General features: G+C 44.7%; 1 pseudogene; it reads left to right on the forward strand.

Annotated features, from left to right (window-relative positions):
- Positions 1-6,003: 6,003 nt before the first annotated feature.
- LOC142859565 (large ribosomal subunit protein uL23 pseudogene) lies at positions 6,004-6,516 on the forward strand (annotated as a pseudogene).
- The last annotated feature ends 403 nt before the right edge of the window (positions 6,517-6,919 follow it).

The raw sequence follows: 6,919 nt of genomic DNA on the forward strand, positions 1-6,919 counted from the left end.
GAGAGGAGAGGCATGGTGTCTGGCTCACTGCCTTCTTCCTCCCAGCATTCTGTTCTGTTTACTCTGCCTACCAAATTTTCTGTCCTATCAAAGGCCAAGCAATCTCTTTATTGATTAACCAGTGAAAGCAACAGATAGATAAAGACACTCCCACATCAAAAAGGTCTTTGGATGCCAACATCTGGGGGGGGGAGGGCTTATCCGTCCTCTTTTGTGCCTGTGGACTTTCTTCTGTGTACCCTCTCCTTAGGCTACAGGCAAATAGAATTCCATCCTTGTTGGAACACAGATGAAAGAACGATGCATGGGGGACAATGCCTTGAGGAACTGTGAGAGGCTCTAGGAAGAAAGGCAGAGGGCCTTCACCTTAGGAGCATTTTGTTCCCTGGATTGTTTTTTGATATGATTTTGTGTGTTCAATTTATCAGACATGTTCATTCTTGTTCGAATGTCAGAATACAGCCATAGAATCCAATCTGGCCAATGTCCCCAAGATCTGGATATGGCCTTCTGTGTTACTTTCATGCCTTCCCAGATATAATCTATACTATGTTTCAGGCAACTGTGTTTCAAAAGGTCTGCCCTGAGAAAGTTCAGGAAATAGGCTGCTCTGTCAATTTCTAGAATGTTCTTATTGATGTTTATTTACATGTGTTTATGAACTCAAACAACCTTCCTTGGATCTTTAATTTCTTTGCTATACATATTTGTGTATAAAAATGCATTGGAACCGAAGTAAGGCTGTCTACAGCATTAGACTATATCTGTCCCTATTTTTACATGTCCTCAGATACCAAGTCCAATAGGTCTATATAAGTCAATGAAAGTCAACTCCTCCTATGAAGGGAACGGCAGAGAGAGGCTTTCCAAGGATGTTGTCTTATTATTCTCCACCCTCTCAGGTCAGACATACTCTTGCATAACACTAACTACAACAGAAAGCAAAGTTACCCCGGTTTGTGGCAAAAAGAACCCTAGCATATAACTATATAAGAAGCCTTCATCTTGAGCATCTTATTCTTCATTCTCAGGAAAAACATAGGGAAACTGGAACCCTCAGACATATTTGGTTGAGTGCAAATGGCAGAGCCAATTTCAAAAGTAGACTCCTAGAAATAGTGGAGAGGGTGCCTGAATTGATCTTCTCCTGTAATCAGATTGGTTACTACCTTAATTGTCATCAGAGAGCCTTGTCCAGTAACTGATGGAAGCAGATGCAGGGATTCACAGCAAAGCACTGGGCTAAGCTCCGGGAGTCCAGGTGATGAGAGGGAGGAAGGGGAGACAAGATCATGATGGGGAAACCCACAGAGACAGCTGACCTGAGCTAATGGGAGCTCATGAACTCTGGATTGACAGCTAGGGAGCCTGCATGGGACCAACCTACGCTTTCTGTGGATGACATCTGTGTAGCTTGGTATCTTTGTGGGGCTCCTAGTAGTGGGATCAGGACCTGGCCCTGGAGCATGAACTGGCTTTTGGAACCTATTCCCTTTGCAGGGATGCCTCACCCAGCCTTGAGGCAGGGAGAAGAGATTGGTCCTGCCTCAATGTGATATGACATGTTTTGTTGAATCCCATAGGAACCCCACCCCTTTCTATTGGAGGGGGGGAATGGATAGGAGGTGAGGGGCAGGGAGCAGGAATAGAGGAGAAAGGGGAAACTGATTGGTATGTAAAATAAATGAGAAAATTTCATAAAAAGAAAAAGAAAGCAGTGTGACCATTTTTCATGTAGCAGACAAGGTGTCATCTTCTGTCCCAGCCATTTCCTTTCATAATATAGATCCAATGAAATCAGAAAAGTGCATTTTCTTAGGTCTGCGTCCATGAATGTTCAAAGCAGCGCTGCTGAGAATAGCCAAAAGCTAAAACAACCAAACTTCCACCAGCTTTTGAATGGATAGGCAAAATGTGCTATATCCACACAGTGGGATAATTATTCAGCTATGAAAAAAGAATGTAGTATTGATAAGCATGACTGCATGGATCAGCCTCAAAGTATCACACGAACTAATAAGAGTCGGGCACAGAAGATCATGAACTGTACAACCCAATTTGTAGGAATTTATTAGGACAAAATGCAGGGTGGTGACCACTTAGGGAATGGTGGGGAAGTAGAGTAGTGGAAGGTCGAGTCGGGATGGATTTCTGTGTAGAGTGAGCTTTGTGGTTATTTCTCCTGCAGCAGGGATGAAATGCCCAACAAAAGCAGCTTCGTGAGGGAAAGGTTTCTTTTGGCTCCCAGTTTGAGGGGACAGTTTATTATGGCGGAGGAATCATGGAGGTAGGGTTGTGAAGCAGCTGGTCACATCGCATCCATGGTCAGGATGCAGAGAGATGAATGCTAGTGCGCAGACTCCTAGCACAGCCTGCTGGGTAGCGGCTCCCCTATTTAGGTGAGCTTTTTCACATGGGCGAAACAAATACAGAAGATCCCTCACAGAGATGCCTAAAGGCAGGAGTCCTCGTTCATGCTAGATTCTGTGTGATTGAATCAGTATCAACAATCACAGGGAGAGAAATCCAAAACTAGATTGCAGTGATGGTCATATGATTCTGTGAAAATACAGATTAACATTTTATACTAATAATTAATTCCATGCTATCTAAGGAGTGACTGCCAGAGTGTAACACAGGACCCTGCTCTTTCACTCACCATACATCGCAGCCTAGCTCTTTGAAAATCAATCTCCTCTCCTTTAATGGGGCTTAGAATCTGTCCCTGGGAGAGGCAAGGGTGACCAGCGCCAACTTTGGTGGCAGTGGATGCAGCAGCCCAGAGCAGCTTCAGAGGCAGCCAGCTCAGCAGGAGGGGCCCTGCCTCCCACAGCACCTCTACTGTGATTAAGGCTGTGTAGACTTGTATCCTGGCTCCGGAGCTTGGCAGTCAATCATCCAGAACAGAAACTTTGCAGTCCCAGGAAGCTAACTAATTAATTGTTGCATCAATAAAACCGAGGTTTGACCCTCTTATGATGAATTACATTATGACAGAGAACTTATCAGGGGTGTTAGAGAAAGAAAACAAAGGAAATGTGTAGAGAGTTATTTATTTATTTATTAAGGATTTCTGCCTCCTCCCCGCAATTGCCTCCCATTTCCCTCCCCCTTCCCTGATCAAGTCCCCCTCCCTCATCTGCTTGAAGAGCAATCAGGGTTCCCTGACCTGTGGGAAGCCCAAGGACCGCCCACCTTTATCCAGGTCTCCTAAGGTGAGTATCCAAACTGCCTAGGTGTAGAGAGTTTTATCTGCCAACAGTGAGCATTTCCCGGGGACCAGAGGTCAGTCAGGGATGAGCACTTACTCTCAGAGTGGAGAGGATGCTGCTTGCTGGCAAGGCTGCCTCCCTCTGTCCGTTAATGTGCAGGTTTACAAATCAGAAAAGTAGACTTTCCAGTCTACAAACAACAATAGGTGGAAATTTCAGACTCTAACTGAGCATGGTGGCACATACCTATAGTATCAGCACTCAGGAGGCAGATGCAGGAAGATCAGGGATCAAGGTCATCTTCAACTGAATAGCTACAGGTCAGCCTGGGCTACCTGAGACTCTCCCTCAAGCAAAGCAAAAGAGCCAGAGTCTGGAGCTGGTGGAGCTGGTGGAAAGAGTGTTCTTTCAAGAAATGAATGTCGTCAAACCTGTCCTCAGTTTCTCTTATGTGCAATAACAAGGACAGCATTTTAATGCTGTTAGAAATAACAAGTTAGGTCAAGCACTAAATGAACTGCTCAGTCAGCAAAACCTGAGCATCCAATTTCAAGTTCTAAAACCCATGCTAATAAAACTGGACATGGTGACACATGACTCTATTCCCAGTGCTGAGGGACTAGAATCAGGCAAATTCCTGGGGCTTGCTGACCAGTCAATCTATTTTACTTCTCTTCAGGTCAATGGGAAAACCTGTCTCAAACAAAAAGATAGGTAATACCTGAGGTATGACATCTGAGCTGAACTTTGGCCTCCATATACATGCAAACACATGAAATGAACATGCACTCCCACACACCCATGAGAAAAGCTAAGTTATAGCAAAGGAGGTGTGGTTTGAATGGGAAATGTCACCAGGAGGCTCATATATTTGGATACTTAGTCCCTAGTTGGTTGCACTGTTTGAGAAACTGGAAACTTTAGGAGGCGGGGCCTTGCTGGACAAGTGCATCACTTGGACAGTCTGGGGTTTTAGAGTCTAGTTCTGCTTCCTGTTTTCTCTCTCTGCTTCCTGTTTATGGACAAATGTGACCAACCAGCTTTCTGTTCCTGCCTTCATGCAATGTCATCTCCACCATGATGAAATCTATTTCTCTAGAACCTTGAACCAAAATAAACCCTTTCTTCCTTAAGTCACTTTTGGCCAGAGTGTTTTTCTCAAAGCACCAGAAATGTAACTAACACATGAGGTAACATGGCAGTGCTGCTAAAAACATTCAGTAAGTGTGTGCTAGTAACCATGTGACATTTTCCTGCTATTAGGATATTGTAGGGGTCTGGGATGCTCTTCTGTGACAGAACACTTGCTTTGCATGCACAGAACCCGGTGCTCAATGCCCAGTACAATAACAAAGCCAAACAATGCACCCAGGAGTGTTCACAGCAGCATTGTCCCACCCTCTCCCAGCATGTGTGACATTGTCTAGTTTCTAAATACTAAAATCTAAATTAATACATGCAGAGATGGACTTCTATGAATGTGCGTACCTGTCAATCTGTGTTTCTACCACAGCAATCACTATCAGCAGTCAATGTACAGAATGACTTCATCCACTGTCCCCAAATTACCTCCTACAGTCTTTCCCTGGTCACAGCACACCCTTGGGTGTTTAATATTTTCAGAAGATGACACGATGTTGTCATCTACAAAGTTCATGTTCAAGCACTCTGTAATTGAGTTATGAAAACATCACCTGCTTACAACAAGCTCTTAAGGTTTCAAGGAAGTTTGGGAGTTTGTGTTGGGACATATACATAGACCTCCTGGGATCCATGCAGCCAACAGGGCCCAGGAGTTAGACATGGCTGTTGTCCTTTGCTCCATGTCAGAGGTACACACTGCTGTCTGCAGCAGAATTCTGTAGATGTGTCCATTGGGACGAGGCGGCACAACTCAACATTTTGATTGACTTTGGTTTTCTGTAGTGTTCTGTCTAGTTTGACACGAGCATTGGTGTCATCCTTGTTCAGCTCATGTTTGGGTTGTCATGTTGGGAAGACTTCTGACATTACTAGGACACATTCTCAAAGCAAACTTCCTGTGGCTCTCACAGTCTTCCCACCTCCTCCTCTATAATGTTCCCTGGGCCTTAGTGCAGGAGAATTATGCTGCTTTAGTGAGGTAGTGGTTGTAGATTCGCCTCCATGAACCATTGCCAGGAAAGGAGGTTGGGGAGCAATAGAGAAGGGAATAGCAGTGTACAGTGATCTTGATGGGGAAACTGGAAAGGGTGGCTCCTTAGGGATGAGGTGGGAGGTAAATAAAGAAAAGATGGGAGGATGTTAAAGGAGAATAGCAGGATACAAGTGATCTGATAGCCGAAATGGGAAAGGGGGAGTTCTTTAAAAAAAGGGGGATGGAGGCAAATATAGTAGAAGGAAGGGATGTGGATAAAATAATAGTAGGGATGTCCTATGTAGTAGTAGGAGCGGCGGGCTGAGTCCCAGCACCCGGCCGCCTGAACGGCTAGCTTTACCCGAAATAATTACACGGAAACTGTATTCTTTTAAACACTGCCTGACCCATTAGTTTTAGTTTCTTATTGGCTAGCTTTTACATATTGATCTAACCCATTTCTATTAATCTGTGTAGCCCACAAGCTGGCTTACCAGGAATGATCTTAACCTGCGTCTGTCTGGAGTGGGAGAACCATGGCGACTTCTTGACTCAGCTTCTTTCTCCCAGCATTCCGTTCTGTTTACTCCGCCTACCTAAGGGTTGGCCTATCAAATGGGTCTAGGCAGTTTCTTTATTAATAAGAAATCACTCAAGGCCACCCTTTTCGTGAAGATGGCGCCGAAAGCGAAGAAGGAAGCTCCTGCCCCTCCCAAAGCCGAAGCTAAAGCGAAGGCCTTGAAAGCCAAGAAGGCAGTGCTGAAAGGCGTCCACAGCCACAAAAAGAAGATCCGCACATCGCCCACCTTTCGGCGTCCCAAGACCCTGCGGCTACGAAGGTAGCCTAAATACCCCCGGAAGAGCGCGCCCAGGAGGAACAAGCTTGACCACTATGCCATCATCAAATTCCCCCTGACCACCGAGTCAGCCATGAAGAAGATAGAAGACAACAACACACTTGTGTTCATTGTGGACGTCAAGGCCAACAAGCACCAGATCAAACAGGCTGTGAAGAAACTCTATGACATCGATGTGGCCAAAGTCAACACCCTCATAAGGCCCGACGGAGAGAAGAAGGCGTATGTTCGGTTGGCTCCTGATTATGATGCTCTGGATGTTGCCAACAAGATTGGAATCATCTAAACTGAGCCCAGCCGGCTAATTCTAAATATACACTTTTTCACCATAAAAAAAAAATCACTCCCACATCAGTCCTAAATATCACAAGAAACTTACTATTAATGATTAGTCCCAAATCCCTATAATACACAAATTTCATGCATAAATATACATGTGTAGTTTTAATGAATTTTTTCCATTTAGGTTGGCTCCCTTCAAGAATAATTGACCAACTAGCAAAACAACCCAATGCCAACATAAAAAATCTTTTTTCAAATTGTTGGACAGGGTTGTTAAAGAGACTCCCAAAACATAGAGCCTATTGCTGTTGCCCTTGGGTATCCCTCAGAGTGGAGAGCAAATCACTATTGTGGAAGATACCATGTACTTCAGAAACAACTCCGAAGCCCTGAGCTGGGACTGACCTGGACACCCTCTCCCTAAAGACTGGCTTTCATGGTGTCAGAAGGTG

The sequence above is a fragment of the Microtus pennsylvanicus genome, chromosome 11 (assembly GCF_037038515.1).
Source record: "Microtus pennsylvanicus isolate mMicPen1 chromosome 11, mMicPen1.hap1, whole genome shotgun sequence".
NCBI classification, from domain to species: Eukaryota; Metazoa; Chordata; class Mammalia; order Rodentia; family Cricetidae; genus Microtus; species Microtus pennsylvanicus.